At 32.3% G+C, this 21,139-nt stretch overlaps 1 protein-coding gene across 1 annotated transcript in view; it reads left to right on the top strand.

The window, feature by feature from the left end:
• zfh2 (Zn finger homeodomain 2) overlaps nucleotides 1-21,139 on the top strand; it is a 207,837-nt gene that overhangs the window by 64,363 nt on the left and 122,335 nt on the right. The window contains exon 3 of the mRNA XM_076537570.1: nucleotides 4,016-4,066. The gene's annotated coding sequence lies outside the window, so the exon portion shown is untranslated. The remainder of the gene's footprint in view (nucleotides 1-4,015; nucleotides 4,067-21,139) is intronic.

Below are 21,139 nucleotides of genomic sequence, written 5' to 3'. Positions count from 1 at the left end.
TACGAATATAAAATGAATCGCTAATAAACAATTAGTTACTTCGTAGGTATGCGATATTGAATTTTCTAGTATCTCGAAATGAAGAAACAAGGCAGAAACGAGCAAGCGATCGCGGTGTGAAATTATAAAGGCTGTGCGACAGCGTACAATTGTAGCCATCGCGAGGAACCATTACCGATCGTAAGAGGACGTCGTGACAGTGAAACGAAGCAAACCGGAACGAAGTTGGGCGCGCACAGGTCGAAAGAAAAATCGTTAGCACGTCGATAAAATAAAATGGAAATAACACGTCGCGTTAAGGGGTCTCCCCGGGTGCGCGCGTCGAACACCTCAGTCCCGTATGTTTGTTGGGTGTTGGGGGCGAGGGGCACGGGAAGAGCACGCGAACAAATTAGCCCTCTATCTGAAACAACTTCTTGGAATAGCCGTTACTCACGACCCGAAGATCGGGGCCCGTATAGCCTGAGCGAAACGGCCGCGTCCGTAGAACGAGGAGAATGGACCGGACAAGAGGAAGAGGAGCGTTTGGTGAAAGAGGATGGGGCGGGGGTGGGGGTCCAGGGCGAAGCAGAAGAAGCAGGCGAGAAAGAAGAAGACAAAATAAAATGCTGGACGAGGCATTTCGAATTTCCAGCTCGAATCCAAGTAGAAGGTGCAAGGCTGGAGAGAGAGCAGACTCTCGTGGACCTGCTCAATCCAGGGATAAACGAGTCGTTCGAACAGTGTTGAACAGGAGTGAATATTTATACGTGGCCTCTTCCTTCGCACCTTTTTCGCCGTGCTTGTTCTCGACCAGCCCCTCCCGCCTTCTCTTGTTCCGTCGTTCGCCACCCGTTTCCACCTTTAGAGTCCCATGCGGTATCTTCTTGATTACCCAGTCCTAATTAATTCTTCAGGCTTCATCTTTATTTTTCCCCTCTCCGCGCTCGTCGTCGACATCGCGCCTCGACAGACCGATCGTTCCTCCGAGAGGAGCAGGAGAGAACGAATGGTCGTGGACCGGCAGAAGGACTCGGCCCGCAGGATAGGAATGGTCATCGACTTCGTCAGGAACGTCTAAACGACCTGTCGTTCTGTTGGAGCTGTGAAAATAATCCTATACGCGATAAAACTGAGTGAATGATTACTTAGGCTATTCGACGCCGCGATGCCGTTTATTCCTACCAATTATTTCGTTTCTTAACACCAACAGCTCTTTTGTTCAAATTTCCTTGTCATCAACATATAAACTATGATGAACATATAATTTCACATATAATTGTGATAAATTATGATCAATATATAATTTATGTTTCATATAAATTATGATTTTTAATTATTATGGCTTATTATTTTTTTTAATTTATTTATATTACCCTTATTAATTTTAATTGAGATTCACATTAGTATTTTTATTTTTAATTAGGATAAGTTACTATATTACCTTTTTTATAATATGTTATTTTATAGATATTTGTACAAAATTATTGAAAGAAATTAAGTATTTATATTTAAACAATTAAGCAAGTTTGGAAATGAAAGGAAATGAAATACCAAGTCAGCTTTTACAGAAGTTTAGTTTAATTTTATTCTATGCTACTCGAAGCAATTTCAAGTTCAAATTGATTATAAACAATTGCATCTATTTTTATAATTCCATTTGGTGCACTTTACTGTACAAGAAATACTTCAATCTCTGTAGTTTAAATCAGAGAACTAATTGAAGAGTACTTTAATTTATAGCATTGTTTAATTACATAGCATTTTTTATTGTTAAATAGTACAAATTTATTTAGTTTAAAATAGAAAAATATATTCGAACTTTTAGTTTAAAAGCGATTTAGAACGTGAACTAATACATCAAACAATTTTAATAATTGTACAAAGAAAAATATTTAACACGATAACCGTAAAACTTGAATTCGCGAATGTGGATCTAATACTCTGGCTTTAGAGTCCAGATATATCTCTAACTTTTCCTTTTCCCTGCTGAGAAAGAAGGTAGGTCAAGGCTGTGTCTTCAAGTTCGACGATGAGGTCGAATCGGTGCTACATATAAAATACACAGACCGTCCGAGAAGAAAATCGAACGTACACGTGTTCGGCCACATTTCTTTCCCATTGGGACCACACATAATGTTTTTCTTACGGTTTTGTACCTTCTGATAAAAGTATATACCACTCGAAATTTTCTATAATTTTACAGTTGTTTTATATTTATTTAAATTGTTTTAATTTCTTGAAAATCTTGCTTATTTTTATTATATCGAGTAATGTATGTTACGTTTATTGTATTTTATATTTACATTCAATCATTCGTTGTAGTCCGTTATAAATACTATAAATTATTATCATTTATAAATTAATGTAATGAAATTTAATGAAATTCTAATGAAATTAAAATTTGTGATTCATTATGATCAGTCGACAATATTTTTCCGCTGTTATAATTACATTATTGTACTTTCTCAAAATATTATGGATTTGCAATATTATTTTTTTTTTAAATCTGTTTAATAGGAAATAAGCATTTTTTTATTTTATAATATAAATTCTATTATATTACACGTGTGATGTATAAACACAGTGATGCAGACAATAATAGAAATTATTAGTAGAGAAATAATAACCTCAAAATAATTTATTTAACTTTTTAACTAGTAAGTTTTAAAGTCGCTGTTTGCAAACAGTATACCTTCGAGTGCAAAGGGTTACTTTCCCTTAATCAAAAAGTATTAATGTTAAAGAGAGAATAAAAATAATTATATAAATGGTCTATTGAAAACCGTACACGTGTCAGATCTAAGAGTATGAATAATAAATTAAGAGATCCTTGAAACTTAAAATTAAACAAGATCAATTCGAGCATCGTCTATTTAATTCATAGGATGCATTCGTAATATCTAAATGATGATTGAATGCTTCCATTGAAAGTACTTCCTTTGCTCAAAGGAAAAATAACGGGTGTAATAATATCGATGATATTATCTCGTTGATGAGCGTGGTAACGAGATACATAGCCGTATTCATAAGGTGGGATGCGCGTATCATTTTTAAACGCCGGAAATGAGTTATTAGTGGTTACGTCGTGCGCACTCAATTGTCTTGATTTGGAAACCTCTAATCTGACCCCCATCCCCTTTCCAGTACAAATTTAAGCCTTCGTGTTTCCGTGTCTATCGCTACTATTTCAAACGACCCTTTCTCACCGGAATCAATTCTTCCTGTCGAAATATTACTCATGACACTATATTTGATTCGATTTATCGATGAAACAGTCAAATTAGATATACATGGATATGATAAGAAAGTCATGTGTTGAAATAACGTAAACGTCTTGGTGCTCAAACTCCCTTGAATAGGAATACTCTTAATTATAATACTTCTGCTTATTTTTAACATCTAACGCTTAACGATCGCACTTTATGAGAGTAACATATCTGGCATTGGGACGTTTAGGATCTCAGCTACTAAGAATGTTTCTTGCAAAGAAGTTACACCTTTTAACTTGAAAAAAATGATGGATAATCTTTGTAAGTTGTTTTAGAATATTTCATAGTTGATTTCAGTAAATTTGAATGTTGAATATAAAAAAAGAATTAGAAACATGAAAGAGTTGAAACAATGACGAAAACATTTTTATTCCACAAAATATTATCATCTTGATATTTTTGAATGATGAAAATAATTAAATTGATACATTATTTGGGATGGTAATAATTAATGACTAACAATAAGATATGAAATCTAATTTCACTTCTATTTCCACATGAACAATTTTAATTAATTTGAAACTTTTTCTTTTACAAATGTAGACTCTAATTATTTTATCTTAAACATTCTACCCTTTCGTGTAAACGTATTTAGCTATAATTGTAAGAAATTGCAATTATCTTAATTGCGTCTTGAATCACTAGACCACTGAATTTTCTTTAATAATCAAAAGTTGATTTAATTAAACTATCTCATATAGTATTTTAACAAAAATTACCATTAAGTGCAATTGAAGGTTAATTATTAATTATTTCTGTTACAGAATGTCGCGAAGCCAGAGCCAGGCCACGAGCAACGAAACAGTGCAAAGCGAGTAAGATCATTTTTACTAATCTATATTTCGATCTGCTATATAATTTCAACGCATTCAAGTTGTATGTGCTTTTGCGTTCGTGAAAATTAAAACAGTACTTAAAATTAATTTGTGAGGGATAAACGTTTTTATACTCCTGACAGTAGGGTTTCAAATACATTCGCAACCTTCACATTTTGAATGAAAATTATAAACAGTAATTTTCAATATAATTATCAATGGATGCAAGGATCATTTGAATTAATAATCTATCACCATACTTATGGCAACATTTCAATTATTTTGTAGTAGACATAGAGCGATTTTAAAGCAAAATATGGAAAAGCGTTACGCATTTAATTGCCAATAACAACATTTTCAGGATAGTATTATAGGGATACCACTGTATTATTTCTTTCGGGAAAACTTTGAACGGGATTAGTGCAATATGCTATCTTTTATAATATACAGCTATACATTTATAAACATGCAAATTAGGTGATTAATAAGAATACCATATTGTAAGTTATCGATTACTTTCATACTGGAAAATTAAATATTTAAACGTACAAATTTTTTAATTTCTAAATTTTCAAGTTCAAAAATTTCCAAACTACTATATTTTCAAATACGCAAATTTCTAAATTAAAAGATATTCAACATCCTAAATTTTCCAAATACTTAAATTTTGAAATCGCGTTTCCGAAACCTGAAATTGTTAAATCTCTTAAATTTCTTAAATTTCTTGAAATTCCAAATTTCCAAACTTTCAAATTTAAATTTACAAATTCTGAATTTTTTCCAAATTTTAAATTTCCATATCCTCAAATTCTTAAATTTTTAGAAGCTTAAATTTCAAAATTTTTAAATTCCAATTTAAAAATTTCCCATTTTCTGAATTACTGGACCTGACAATTTAATGATATTTAAATATTAAAATATTCATTTAAAGTTTATAAACCTTAGAATTGAACATTTGAATCATTTAAAAATTCATGAATTTGAAAATTTTATAATTTGATAACTCATGAATTTAAAGTTTTGGAAATTTATGAACTTGAGAATTTTGTAATTTGAACACTTGTAATCTTTTAATTTGACAATTTCTGAATTTACAATACATATCGAAGAATTTTCACTGATATCTTTGTATTATTATTATTATTCCAGCAAACACATTATTTACCACAAATTTGTACGAAATTACTAAAAAGAATATACTTATGCTAGTAGTTTTACGGAAGGCTATGAAATTAAAGGGAATAAGATATCGAACCAGTTTCTACTGGGAATGTAGTTTAACTTTATTCTACAATTCTCGAAATAATTTCGAATTAAAATTAATTATATATAACTACATCTTTGTTCAACCATAAATTCATTTGAAACATACCAATTTATTCTACAAAAAATATTTTAATCAGTTAAAAAGTAAGCGTGTTAAGTTTAAAATGGTAAAAAAATTAAAGAGTGCTTGAATGCATAAATTTAATTTATAATATACTTTATTATTAAAAGTTACTTTAACTTATTCAGTATAAATTGCTTCGATTCAAGATTAAAATACAAAAATATTTAATCCCTGAATTCATATTACTTTACAGGTGTACACGTAAAAAAATAAATACACATGATTGATACAAGAATAAAACGAACTAGATAAATGTCCAATAACTTCGACCGAAAGTTGTAGAAAATTCAACGTTTCAATTTCAATGAAATGGAAAACATAAATGCCATCGAGGAATTGTCAGTGATATCCTTGTCGCGCCATTTCCCGCAGTAGTGTGTTCAACGAGCAGATAGATAGATTTGTTGTCCCCACGTTCGCCGACGGGGGTGGCGCTGCTCGGACGCTTTTCCAAGGCGTTCTCGCCAGGCTATTAATTGTCTCTGTTGATTCATTTGATCGTGCTCGGAGTTCTCAAGCGAATCCACCGACGCGACGACACTTTCGATACGAAGGTCTTTTACGAGCGGCCTGCTGCAGTCGTAGAACCGTCCACTAGCCCCCTTCTTGCCACCCTTCTAATTCACGTGAAAGCGTCTCTCACGATTAAAATTAACAGGGTTGGAAGCTGCCAAGCAGGTGGCTTCGTTAGGGTCCCGTAAAGTGCCTTCGTTCTTTGAATTTCAAACATCATTTACGAATATTATCAAACTTTATTGCAGTTCGACAAACTGATTGAAACTTTAGGGGTTGATAATTTACGTACTTCAACCCTCTAATGTTAATTACATTACCAGTTACGAGCTGGGGAATTTTATCGCGTTTTATTGTTCTTGAACGAAACGAATCAGCTAATGGATTTATGGTTGTAGTTGAAAGTGATACTTATTTAACTTATTTTGTAAAGTGCGTTAATGTGATTATTTATATGGAGATACTGGGGACTGTGTCGTTACACTCGGGATGTTTAGGCTAATTCTCTTCAAGTTTTATTACTCTGATTTGATTACATATTCTTATTAATTGATAAAACCTTAATTTAGGTGACTTTGGTAGGTAGATTATATTAGAAAATTATTTTAGAACATGCTACATTGAAAAATATATTGTATTAGAAAATCGTTATTTTTTGTAGTTTATGTTCGATTGGAAAATTATGTTCGAGTATCAGTATTTTAGGTTATGTTAGACAGGTTACGTTACAAAATTTGACAGAATATTAACCATAAATAAAATCATTAATATATTATACAATTATTCCGTATATTTGATCTAATCTTAAAATGTATTGTAGATCGTTAAATTTTATTTCATTCGTTACAATATAGTGCTAAAGAAATTGATTGGCCTTTTAAAAACTTAATCAATGTAAATGTAATCACCTTGACATCACAGAAAATATTTCAAATTTTAACAAATAGTTTGTTCATTTTTATTTAATATTACTTCACTACACATTACAGTTCCAATTAATCTATTTACTGTATTGTATTATTTGAATATTTATTTTACTATTTACACAGTATTGTATACCAAATACGTACCATTATAGCTTATGTCATTACATAATTTATTATGTCGTTATACGTAGTAAATTTGTTATATCACGTTCTCAATAATTTTCATATAATATTACATATAGTAATAATATTTTTGCGATAAAATTGAATTCATTAAGAAAATCGATATAACAAAATTAATTTGGAAATTTAACACCCGTTAAAACGAGACAAAATGAGTCGCGAAAAGAGTCGTGTTTCGCAGATTTACAAATCCGTAACTGTCTGTTAAATCAAGGAAGGGATGAATGTCGAGGAGGGAAAATCTCTGCTCATTTAACGAGCCTAAGGGTTCAACCCTTCCAGCTCTTCCACCCTCCGACAATATTTAATGCATGTTTTAAGCGTAATTAAATGGCAGAGGGTTTATCGTCTCCGACCACGTTCACCCTCCCACGCAAATTATCGCATTTAACCCCCACCGATATCAGTCTTTCGTCGGCTGTCACCCCACTACCTTCTCTGGCGTCGTTTCTGGCTACGTTCGTCAGTCATAATGTACTTTTCATTAACCCTGAACCCTTTCGCAAAGTAGATTCAATCTTGGAATATTCATCGCCTCATAACCCTTGCCCCTTACAATATCCAACCCCAACACGCTCCTTTTACAGCTTCACGAACCGCGTTCAACAGGTTTTAATTAGCGTCGACACTTTCTCGATGATGCTTTAACCCCTTTTCACGCGACAAGTAGTTTATTGTATTTGAATCGTTAAATGGCTGTGATCGCCCCTTTATAATTATGAACAAAGAAATTCTTTGTGAACATTCTTTTCTGTCAATATTTACTCTACATAGAATTTAATGTATTTTAATATAATTTGTACTGCCCAGATTAAATTATAAAATTAATACTAAATGTATATTTATGTAATTTGGAATAAATACTTATAAAATATAATATTTACAAAAAACTTTATAAAATATGACAGTTATATTTAATTTTATAAAATTATCTTCCATCCATCTTTTCAGTAAGAAAATTCATTTTTTATTATACAGTGTGGAGTTCATTGAATGTTTTATAATTATGGATAATTACTATTAAAATACTGTATAACTCAGATATAGAAACAAATGTAATAAATTTAAAATTCAATTTGTACAGAAAATATTATTGAATTTAATCACCCAATTATTAAACAATGTAAAATTGTTTTGATGAAATGATTCTTATTATCAATATTCATATTAATTTATATACTAAATAAATTTATTTACAAAATTAATTACTATTTCCTACATCTCATATTTATTTATTAATTGTAATAAATTATTTACAGTACATATTGTGTTAATTGTAAAAGATAATTACTTTTGTATACTTTTTCTTAAAAAAACTCTTTGTTAAATTTTTACTTGCTTGAGATAAAATTTTGAACTCAATGAAATTGTTGAATTCCTATTCCAACGTTATAAAATTTATTGTTTAATGTTTAACACTAACCCTATGTATAATTCACTTTTAATTTTAAACTGAAAGTAAAAAAAGTACAAAAATGAAGAGTGCCATATAAAATTATATATAACTTATTTATTTTTATGAGGAAAAACAAAAGTTTCTTTAAAAATTCTGACTTTGACTGGTTTGATAGTTTAGGTGTTAAAGGCTACACTTAGGTTTGCAACTATGCAACACATACTTAACGTATAAAATTAAACAAATATAAGAATATGAATCATGTGAAATTAACACTAGGTCTGTGTATGTTCGATGAACAGGTATTTTTAGATCAGAAATAAAATACAATAATGAGTATATAAGGAACGAAACATAATTTATATAATTGTTCTTTATTTCGACAGAAGTTAATGTACATTTCTACGAAAGTATTTTAATAATTTCAATAATATAAAACATAAAATGTAACATGCATAATTTTGTTATGCAATAATATCTAAGTATAAAAATAAAGAAGAAGTGTGTATGCGCTAAATTTACTTATAGAGGTAAATAGCATTTCGCAGATGAAGTATCGTACTTAACCTTGGGGCTTATCGGTGCGATCTCTTTGTGATATCTGAAAAAGCAAGCGTAGGGATAGCTGCATTCACGACACAGGACTGCCCACTTACCCTCCATGGTCGTTTCAAGCTTTAAAGCCAAGAATAACCCTTGCTTTGCATCTCACCTGTTGCTCGACACCGACCCTCGACACTGCCGGTGGCGGTACTTTAGGGGTGGCTAATTAAAGAGTCAGATGGTGGCTGGTTTCGCGGTGTTTAATACACCATTTCTTCACCCTCTCTCTGACTTCACCCCATTCCGCTTCTCTTCCGACACCAGAACAGAATCCAGAGACGCCCCAACCCTGCTTTTTGTTCCTCTCGGTTTCACAGGCTTGGAATTAATTAGCGGCTCTAGTTAAGCGGGGTGGATACTGTCGCAGCGACTCATTTAAGGATGTTTATTTTAATTTCAGCCCGGTCTCGAACAGTCTCGAGGAAAAGCCCAGCTGGTGACTTTTTATTACTTAATTAACTTTTTCCTCCTGTACCCACGATCTTCTTCATCACCTTAAACCACCGCGACACGATCACTAACACTCCTAAGAGCCATCTCTTTACCACGGTTCACCGACATCCCTTCCGCAAACCTTCCATTGTGGATATTCCTCTTCTCTTTTATTCTTACCTGTTTGTTTTCTTTCTCTTTTTCCATCCTGTTCGTTATCCCGATTCACGTTGAAGCGCGTATTACCCAAAATTCTTCGCAGCAATTATTCCCTCGTTATTTTTCATCGTGCAACCGGTGCGACCTGCGCGACTCCTAATTATTGCTGCGAAAATGATCTTCTCGATGGGCCGCCTTTCTCTCTCTTTGCCCCTCATCCCCTCTCGTCCGCGTAATCGCAAACCCTGTGATTATAATACCAACGCCGAATACGCGGTCTCAGGATCCTCTTCTCATGAAATCACTGTCGGCTCGCTGCATTTCTGCACGTGAAACGTTCCTCAGACGGATCTGAGCGTGCCGTTGGAATAGAAATCCTGGAATACGAGAGGAAACGAACTTGCGTGTCTTGCGCTCAGAGACATTTTAAATTAGAGATCGGAACACGTCAATTCGTCAGACGATCCTTACAACAATGACGAATTACTTTGTTGTTAAGTTGACTTGTAAACTCGATGTGGATTTTGGGAACATTAAGTTTCTGATGTAGGATAAAGATCACCGATATAAGATATTGGAATTGGCCTATATTAATTAGTAATTACCACATTTGATTTTGAGTTCACAAGAATTATACTTAAATATAATACTTGTAAATAAATTTATTTTGAACATGATATTAACATAAATCAAACGTATATTTATTTTTTAATACGATACACCTATTTTAAGCTCTTGATCAACTTTTCAATTAAAGTAGACCTTGGATCAACCGAAATAGATTTTTCATTTGGGAAATGAAACACTTGGTTTATTAAATTAATATAGAGTTGTTACAAACTTAATTTCTTTAACATGTTTGTGTGTAAAATTAAATTTAATAACAAAGTTACAATTAATTTGTATTTCTTACATGTGATGGTAAACGATGTTTATTTGACGGAAAGTAACTTTTCTTTTATAAGGTTTATTCATTTTAACAAACATAAGTATTAATTTTATAAATAGTGGGCGAAAATTTAAAAAATAATTATATTCTTTTATATCATTCAGACTCCACATTTTGAAAACAGCACGAATTAAAGAAAATGCGATAATGGCTAATCGACAGTATATTATATTTTTATTGACTTGTTAATAACAAAAGTACCTTCTTCAAAATCTTAAAACTTTCAAATAAATCAAAAATTAATTTAAACCTGAGTGTCCAAATTTGAGCGTTAAAAATTTGAAATGAAAATACCAGTTTCTATCATTTTTCGGTTAATTCAATTACTGAATGTTATAAATTAAAAGTCATTATTAGTATTGTGCAATTATGTTAGTACATAGTACTTTTATATGATGTTGTCACTTTCGTGTGTATTTATCATGTCATTTTATGTATAAATTTAATAATAATACAAAACTGACTGATAAAGTATTTTGAGAGTATTAATGTCTACATTTATTGATTTATAGCATTTATTACAGTAATGAAATAATTAAATTCAGTTGGTGATATTAATATTTTACTTGCCATTAATATTTCTGTTTACAAATATGTGTCAGTTCAGTTTACTCAAAAATTAGTACTTATAAAAGAAAATTATTTTTTCCAACTTATTCTTGTATTTAAAATCACCATCACTCCGGTACAATTCTTGAGAAACATTAACACATGGCTTAGCAAAACAGTTTGAAAATTGTTTTCAAACATGCTAGGTACGAAGATATGTTACCAAAAATATATAATCCACAAATTCTGTTTCCCTCTAAAAACTCGTATAATATCCCGAAAATAAATGCAATTAATTTTATCCATAGAATTATATTTAACAACGTAACGCCGTTATTACTACAAAAAGGTAACGTTTTATCAATCTTGACGCGTGTCTAATTGCCTCGTTAAAAATCGCGCGGACCTGCAATCATCGCAAACATTAATCAGCGCTATCGTAAATATATTCAGAACTTTTCCCTCTGCCGCAATAAAGAAGCAACAGTGACGAAGCAAGCTCATCAAGCACGCGCCTTTAACCTTCGCTCTCTCGTGACAGGAAGTCCGCCTAATTAATTTCAGCGAGAGAAAAGAATCCCTTGCGGGGGTGGCTTCTCTCGGTTAAGAATACAGCCAGCCGAGAAGAAAAGAAGGAATAAAATGGGGATGGGTAGGGTAAGAGAGGAAGAAGAGGGAAGAGAGCCTCAAGATTATTTCGTTATGTCTCGCGGCGAGTCGAGATGTCGGGCAATTAGCCGTCGTATAATTATCCCCCTCGCCCTTATTTGCCCAGGCCGTTCGAGGTGGCAGCTGTTACCACGATATTCGCAAGAGAGCACGAAACGGCTCGTTCCAATAACAAAGTTTAATAACGGAATACCTTCCGCCATTTATTTTAATATTCCGCCGACGGCTGGCAGAACGAGAAACTCGTCGAAGATAAATTTGATATGATCATTAATACATTTTTATTAGTAATATAGTTTTTTACTGGTTAGTGGAACGAGAAGAGATACATTTTATTCTTTTCGGACTACGTTGTCTAATATATTTATTTTTATAATACATTTACAATACTTCAAATTTTACTGTACCTGAAATGCTTAGAAATTTTATTTACATTTCCCCTGCATTTTATTTAATACTATTTTTTAATTAATTTTTAATACTTTAGTGGACTATATGATTAAAGTTAATTAATGACAATTAAACAGAGTAGAATAAAATTTATTATTTATTATAAATAATATTGTAATTTATTTTCAAAGAGAAAAAGATAACGGTATAAGCAATAGTAAAATTTTATTATTTGTTGATACATTAATTAGTGATTGATGTAAATTTGAACTGACAAAAGAGATAAAATTCAGACAAAATTATGAGTAATTCAAATAAAATTATAAATGTAAGAACAATTAAAATGAAATAATTGTAAGAAAAAGAGATTTCAATTTGTCAAAATATATTCCATTATTTCTATAATATAATTTCTGTCATTAAACGATTATCATTTTATATCCTCTATAAATAATGTTATCATAATTAATAAAAACAAGGAACAACTACTTTGCATTTATACGTAACTATACATAGTTATAAAGAAACCTCTTTTCATAAATAATGAAAATTTCGTGGATAAAACATAAACCGTATAATATCCTTTAATTGAGATTTACTTAATATATTTTCGGTATTTAATAAACACCGCAAATTATAATAGCTGATTGGGGTAAAGAATAGGGGAAAATATTTGGATAAAGCGTTTGAATGAAACGTAAAAAAGGAGAGAATTAAAGGAGGAAAACACGAAGATGAGGAGAAAGAACTTCTCAAGATACTCCACCCTCTATCTTTGTCTCGGTGAGTCGCGCTTTCAGAATTCTTCCTTTCTTGATAATTATCCTACCGTCCAGCCAGTCCTTAATCTTTGAGTTCGCCTTTCAAGGAAAGCTTCCTACCGAATGAATGCCCGACCTCGGCGAAATAATATTTTATACACAACAAAAGCGGCCTCCGGCTTGACTACTGCCCTCTCCTCCACCTACACCTTCACCGTTTACCTTCCAGCCCGCACTTCGAGCCGATTGTTATCACGAAGATGTTACCTAGCACCTCTACAAAACTAGCTATTTTACTTTCTTTCTTACTCGTTCCTGTTTTTTCATTACTTCGTGAACATCGAGGTTCATTGATAGCACGGTGTAAATTAATCGTGATTTTGTGCCGGAGAAAAGATGCGCTGCAAACATTACGTAATTGCGGCTGGAATCACTTGAAGGTTTCATCGTAGCTACGAAGTAATAGGTCGATAACTGAGCATGGTTCAATGTTCCGCTGCAAAACATGACGGAAAAGGAAAGATGATAATACAGGAAAAAGCGAAACAAAAATATTTGATGAGTTCAGGGAATGGGTTGACTATTTACTGTAAGCATGTCATTTAGTATTTCTGTTTCTTACAATACAAACACTATCATACTTAATATTTATTGTCATATAAGTACTTTATTACTATAATACTAAATCAAAAAATAAAAAATTTATTTTAATTCTAATTTTTATTGTATATATAATAGTTATCAACAATTTCTTTATATTTCTTCCTATGATATATCTATTTAATACCTATGGTAGCTTAAAACTTTACTCCCTCAAATTACTTTCATATTATTTTTAGGGTAATAATAATTTAAAAAGAATTCAAAATAAATATCGAAACATCGTAGAAATAATTTTTCATACTTCTGTTCCATTTTGAACAAAAAATTGTAATTCTAAATAGCCAAATAAGCTCTGAATATCTGCATAAAAATAAACTTTAAACAATAACTAAATTAAAAGAAATAAATAGAAATTATTTGTTATCTGCTTCCGTAACACAGATGTAAAAACTGCATAATAAAAATAAAATCTTTCATCAGTTTATCTAGCTACTATCCGTTTTTATCTTGTCTCTACAGCATATCATTTTAAAAGCTTCTTCAATGTTGATTATTTTGTGTACCTCAAATTATTTACAATCATTTAGAATTAAAACATGTAAATCACGGTCCCATGATCGGATCAGATTTCATGTAGCCGCGTAACAATTATCTCCGATAGATCATAGTCGGCCGAATTAATCGTCATTAATCTTCATCACTGCGGTTTCCAATCATTTTTCTTGAAGTAACGCACGTGCGTCCCGACTCGGCATTTCAACGTGGCATCTCATTTAGCTGTATAAATCACGTCGTGTTTAAAACTAAACTCGGGAGAAATAACATTTCGAAGTGGTTGCTAGCTGAACTTCCCTTATTGTTGTTCCTAGACAACTCAAGCAATTCGTTAATAAATGATAATTATAAAATTGTATGTACATAAACCTAACGCTGCTTAGGTTTTTTGAAAAAGTTATTGATACAGAAAATTGTAAGAGGAAAGTAAAATAGATATTTAATTGACTAGTGTAAATAATTGAAGTTACAAATCTAGTAATGTCGGATAAAAACGATTATCCATGTAGGGGACAAGAGTAACATGATTAAAGTGAGACGCCATGTTCCAGCTTCCACAAATAAGACAATTTGCTTTCTATAGCTGCACAAAATCTGTTTCGCACCGATGATTGACGACGAATCATAAAAATTGCATATAGTAATTAAACTGAATTTTTAATTCAGATCATGTAAATTTCTACCATTTTGACTTTCTTGTTAATATTCATAGTTAAACTCTTCGTATTGAACCAATCACTTGTTAGAGCATTCTTAAATATCTTCATAGGTTGCTATGTAGTTAATTTCAATGCAGCATACATAGTGTGTAGATTAAGACTTCTGTTTTGGAAAATGTGGTTAGGTTATATCATAACTTATAATGTTTCTTTGGGAAGCTAGTTATGCACTCTATTTTCAATTATTGTAATAATGGAGTACTGTTTTTATCAATGTATGTTTCTTACGTTAAGAAAAATTCTACTTCAAATCCTCTATAGAGTGATTAATACTACTTTCATCTGATGGGTCAAAAAGTAATAAGAACAATAATGGCGGAAAACTATCATTGACTACTTCTCAGAAACTAAATATTAATTACTTAATAATTGTAGTTTGTATACCTTTAAAAGGTGATTGGCAAATAGCCCAAAAGTAAAAAATGTATTTATGTAACATTTCATTATGACATTTCTAAATATTTCTAAATAAGAATAACTAAACATTGCAGAGTACTTTTAATCCCTTGTACGATATATCTATCAGTCATATTGACCAACTATCTTATACTAAAACAAATAATGAAAAATAAAGTTTTATGTCAATTTTATATTCACTGCATAATTATAATTAGCTTCAAGCTTCAAATTTAAGCGTATTAAAAATTCGGCTAAAAATCACATTTGAACTATGAGTCACTCACCAAAATATCAAAGAATTCGCGAAAGTAGTTCAGCAGGAAAATATAAAAAGCTACAGGAAAAGGTAGAGGCTTATTCGAGTTAATAACCAATTCAGCTCGAAAATTCGAGGGCCAAGCAACGGTCGCGTGAAATAATTCAAATCGCGCATACCGGGCCGGCTCGATCCTCGATCACGGTCAAGATTTCGTGGGGTCACGTGAGAATATGCGGCAACGACGGGACTCGAAGCAGCACAGCCGTGGCGAGGCTGTGCGCGGTTGGTTTAAACGCAATTAATCTTCGTTAAGTAAGCAAGCGAGCGAGTGAACGAGCAGTCGAGCGAGCGAGCAAGCAAGCGAGCCCTTTCTACTTACATCGCACGGACGCCTTGTACACAATCTCGACGAACTACGAACACCAATGACAGTGAAACCGCAATGCCTGTTCTGTACAGCACACACGATGTACATATATACATATATGCGTACCCGGAGAAATCATGACTCGTGGACAGTCAGTTCTATATCCTGACCCTCTCCGGCCGCTCGCTCTCCCCCCTTCCTCGCAACTTGTTCATCTTCAGCTGGTACGGTTAGTTATGCTTGTAGCTCGTGTGTACGCACACACCCCGGGGCTCTGATTAAATCTGAGTAATTAAAGGAGTTAACCTCGACTTAACTTGACTTAACGCAGTCACGCCCGCTTGCCCACCCCTCGCCATTTACACCGCTTACACGTCGCTCGACATTGTTCGAGGAAACGGGTGTCTTCGCGCCACGCCGCTTCTCCCGAATGATATCCCGCGCGTTTCCTCTTTACCGCGCACGCACGCACGAGCCACTCCTCGGTTAATTGCTATGCGCCACTAATTACACAGTTCCATGACTGCGAAGGGAAACAGTGCGTGCATCGTCGTCGTTCCCGATGCAAATGAAACGTGTGGGCTTTTCCCTACTTTCTGACGTTCGCCTCTTTCTCCTAGGATAAAGTTACCTAACATCTCACCTAATGTGAGACACGCGGCTGGATTTACAGTTAAGATCGACATCGCAATTGTTGGAACGATTCTTATACAATTTTTTGTTTGGAGAGTACGAGTCGTGACATATTTGTTCCACATTTAATATTTGGGAAAATATTTAACCTCTTAAATCTTTCACTACGAATGGAGTATACGTCCACAAGTATCTATTAATAGATACGAAAGTATGGTTGGTCCACATAATTTGTCCATCGTTGTCTTTGTAGGTGGTAAACATTAGAAAAAACCGAAGAGGTTGCTGTAGTTTATTTTAGAAGAGGAAGTTGTAGTTTATTTTACAAGCAATATGTACCTAAATTTTTTTGTGATTACAGTTTTTAGTAACAAAGGTGACCTTTTGGTTTAAAATCATCAATGTGATCATATTTTTAATGAAACTTTTGCTGAAAATTAAGCTCTTTTTTAGTATTTACTATTTTATTAACCCTTGCATTCGATGATACTTTTGCTGTTAGACTTTAAAACTTTCAAGATGAAAAGTTTAATGAATTCTTTTAAAGTTACTATTTCTCTAATTATTGTCTCACCATGTTTATACATTGCATGTATAACACTACAGATCTAGTTAAAATATGCTTCCATCAAATTGTATTAAATTGAATGGTGTGCGTGAGTCACCATTCGAGTACAAAGGGTTAAATTGATCTAACATAGAATTTACTGTTTCATGCAACATAGCAATTGCAAACAGCTGAATATTAACAGATGTTTCAATATTTTACACTCACAAACATCTCAATGAATAACGATGTGCAACTGACATGCAAATATCGTGTATTATATTAATAGTCTCGTGCGAAAGAGCTGCACAGTTAAAGGGTTATGCTTTATTCCTCAAACGCAACTTAACAAATTATTGATTACTAGAGAAGAAAGCTAAAATGTTATGTCGATTTTCTATTCACGATTATGCAAATTAAATCTGAAGTGGAAGTTCAAGCGTACCCAAAGTATCAGAAAAGATTACCATACTTGAACTGTGAGTATGTCATAAGCATAGCTCATTGTAGTGCAAGGGGTTAATTCCTCCATTTGAAGAAATACTAAACGACTTAATCATACCACCATAATTAGATTATAGCGTGGTAGAATTATTTCATAACTAGTTTAAATCATGACCATATTTTTTGCTGTTTTTATATGTTTTATTCCTGTTTTATAATCTGTATGGAATCTATAATATCTGTATAAAAATAAGACATTTATGTATTATGATCAATGAGACATTTATGTCTTACTTTTAATAGGTTGCAAATATGAACAGTAATGATTCGAATCTCAATAAAAGTGGTGTAATGAAGAGTTATGATTTTTTGAAACAGGTTTCGTATTAGGCAAATTTACCCTACTCTTTGTTGCTTTTCTCCTCTAATCGTGTCAGGAGGAAGGCGAGCAGATTGACTTTGTCTGCTGGCGGAATTACGACTGGGCGTTGGTTAATTAAAGATCTACGTGGCTTTACTACGAGACGATCAGCGTCGACCAGGAAGTGGGCCCCACACGAGTTCTATTCGTGTACACGTATTTACTTACATACATCTCGTCGCGGATCGTTTAGGTTTAGATTGTCCTTTTCGGACTGCTTAAACACGACATAGATGTCAATCGATTTCACGGAAAGATTAGTTGTTACGCGCAGAGATAATTGTTCTCGTGATAGACGATTTGATTCACTGATGCTAAATAAGGTAGCAGTTGTGGATCACTTTTACGATGGTACAGCCTACCCGTTCGGTTTTGAAATCAATGTTTATACTTCGTTCAAGATAACGTACGATTTGTCAAGAAGCTAGTGACAATGTAACTTATCTAATTTTGAATGGCAGGGTATTACTTTTCTTTATCCTTGGGATAAGAATAATGTGCGAAAAGCTTCCCTCCTGTTTTTATTCATTTTGAGGAATTAAGTATGTAAACTTGAAATTTGCGAATTCTTAAATTTACAAATTTCTATATTCTTAAATTTCTAAATACCAAAATTCTCAAATTTTAAGTTCCCAAATTCCGAAATTCCAAAATTCTAAAATTCCCAAATTCCCGAATTCTCAAATTTGCAAATTCCCAAATTCCAAAATTTAAAAATTCCCAAATTCCCAAATTTCCAAATTCACAAACTCTCAAATACCCAAACATCTAAATTTGAAAACTCTCAAATTCTAATCTAAAAATTTGTTCAATCTAAAAATTTCTAAATATCTGAAATTGAAAATTTGGATCACAATAATGAACCAAAATTCAATGAGTGGTAAAGTATTTCATAAAATGCAGTAACTGCATCAAATGTATAGATACTAAATATCAACCAATTTTACCAACTTATTACTCCGAGTCGAATGCGTAACGCAATTAGATTTACATTTTATAGAACATGAGATTAAAAAGACTTCATTTTTTAATACATAAGTTGGTCTACAAATGGACTATTTATAATTGACAGAAATCCGGTTTAACAGGAAAGTATTTCAGATAAACATTCATTCACTTCTCGATTGTTCCAATACTTCTGCGCGTTAAAGTCTCCTACAAGATGACACTACAGGAAGTATATAATTAGATTAATTTGAGATCAGACGGTTAAACTGATACAGTATCTCTAGCTTTGAATCCGCCTTATTATGTGCTACAGCTATACTGCTCTTTGTGCAACATAAATTTCACGTTTAAACAAATAATTTCTAAATATTTCTTAATGATTTATTCTTTATTGGAAAGCAGTGAATTTTAAACAAATTCATGAACCACTTGTATTCACAAATCTTCAAAATATAGTTAACACTACATTGCCTAAGGCAGTCATTTTGACTGCTTTTCAATTTCAATTAGAAAAACAATTGTGTATAGAATGGCACAGCTTCTTAGAATTGTGTGACTTTTTGTACAACATATAAATGCGTTCATTAATAATTGGAGTTACCTCCCCCCTCCTTCATTTCCGGTATGTATATATGTGTTATACCTATATTGCCCCAAAGCAGTCAAAATGAATCAAAGTTTCAGTCTTTCTAGTGTTAAATATATTACTCCATAATTTTTAAACTAATTTCAAAATATTGATTTTTATTTAATTATGATGTAAAATGGTATGGTAATGGAATTATGTAAATTCTTATGTAAAATTCATACAAGATTCTAAAGTATAAAATAAAAAAATAAAACTGATTTTTAAACATTATATTTATTTCATTTAACATGAACTATAGTACATATTGTAATAATATTCTTCTTATTATTCTTCATTTTTTATCATTTCTTCCCTAAGAAAGCAATTCATATAACGACGGTAACGACACATTTATTGTACTAATACGTATGCGTAATCAAACAAAGCCACAAGGGTCTTCTTTTTATTTCACTTATGTACTATCATGTAAACTTCTTATCGCACTATAATACTCAATGGTTAGAACCCTATATAACCAATAAAGTATAGCAATAAAGATGACAGCAGGATGTCAGTGGTGTGAAATATAGATAGCATAATTATGAACAGCAGAGAATTTAAGTAGGTTTGATTTCCGGTGCCCATGGCTACTCATTTTCTGCATCCTATATAACTTAAGCTTTATAACAATGGAGAAATCTCAAAAAGACACTAATAACAACAGACACATTCATAACTTTCAATAGGCGCCTACTTTGTAAAACCATTGCCAATCTTCTCATACATATGTACAGTCAAAATCAAGATTTAGGAAGTCAGTATCAAAAATGATATCTTGTATTCAAACATCAAGATAAATTTTACATACAGGGTGGCTCACCACATTTTGCCATTTAGATTTGCGTCATTATTATTACTCGTACCAAACAATATTTTAGATGAAATTGCATAGTTTTGAGGGGGGCATATGCTGGTGGTATATATTTTTTTGTAGGTGGATGTGTAAAGGACATATGAAGGTCATTAATGTTTTTTTAAATGGAATCATATATTTTTTATTGCATCAGCTGATACTCCTTCATATTCTTTACAAAAAAGTATTAATCTATTTATGTGAAAAAATCATTAGTTTAGGAGATATTTTAATTCTAACTTGTTAGGAAATCGTGACTTTCTGGTCAGTATTATGAATGGCCCTAACTGAACAGCAAATGTTTTTCTACATGCTTTGAGAGGTCACGTGTCACCAAACGAATTGTGAATTTTTGTTTTTTTTTGTTACGCAGTAACAGTGAAATTTTGTCTCTGTTACGTCTCCAATATGATGAATACGACAATACGGTGAATTATCACTTCATAATGAAGTATTCTAAAGAAGAAAAGATAGACATGTTATCAGTTTGTTTTGAAGCTGGGAAAAGTGCTACACATGCAGGAAGATTATACATTACGCAATGTTAGTAAGTCATTAATTTCTCGATTCATAAAGTGTTCTGATGTAAATGGTCGCCACATTGAACCTTTTCTGTAAATAGACATTAAAATTTTAATTTAGGAGATGTTTTAACATCTCCTAAACTAATGATTTTTTCACATAAATAGATTAATACTTTTTTGTAAAGAATATGAAGGAGTATCAGCTGATGCAATAAAAAATATATGATTCCATTTAAAAAAACATTAATGACCT

The sequence above is a fragment of the Megachile rotundata genome, chromosome 11 (genome assembly GCF_050947335.1).
Source record: "Megachile rotundata isolate GNS110a chromosome 11, iyMegRotu1, whole genome shotgun sequence".
In the NCBI taxonomy this organism is placed as follows: Eukaryota; Metazoa; Arthropoda; class Insecta; order Hymenoptera; family Megachilidae; genus Megachile; species Megachile rotundata.
Note: the sequence above shows the minus strand (reverse complement) of the source record. Positions and strands in the feature narration are given on the sequence as shown.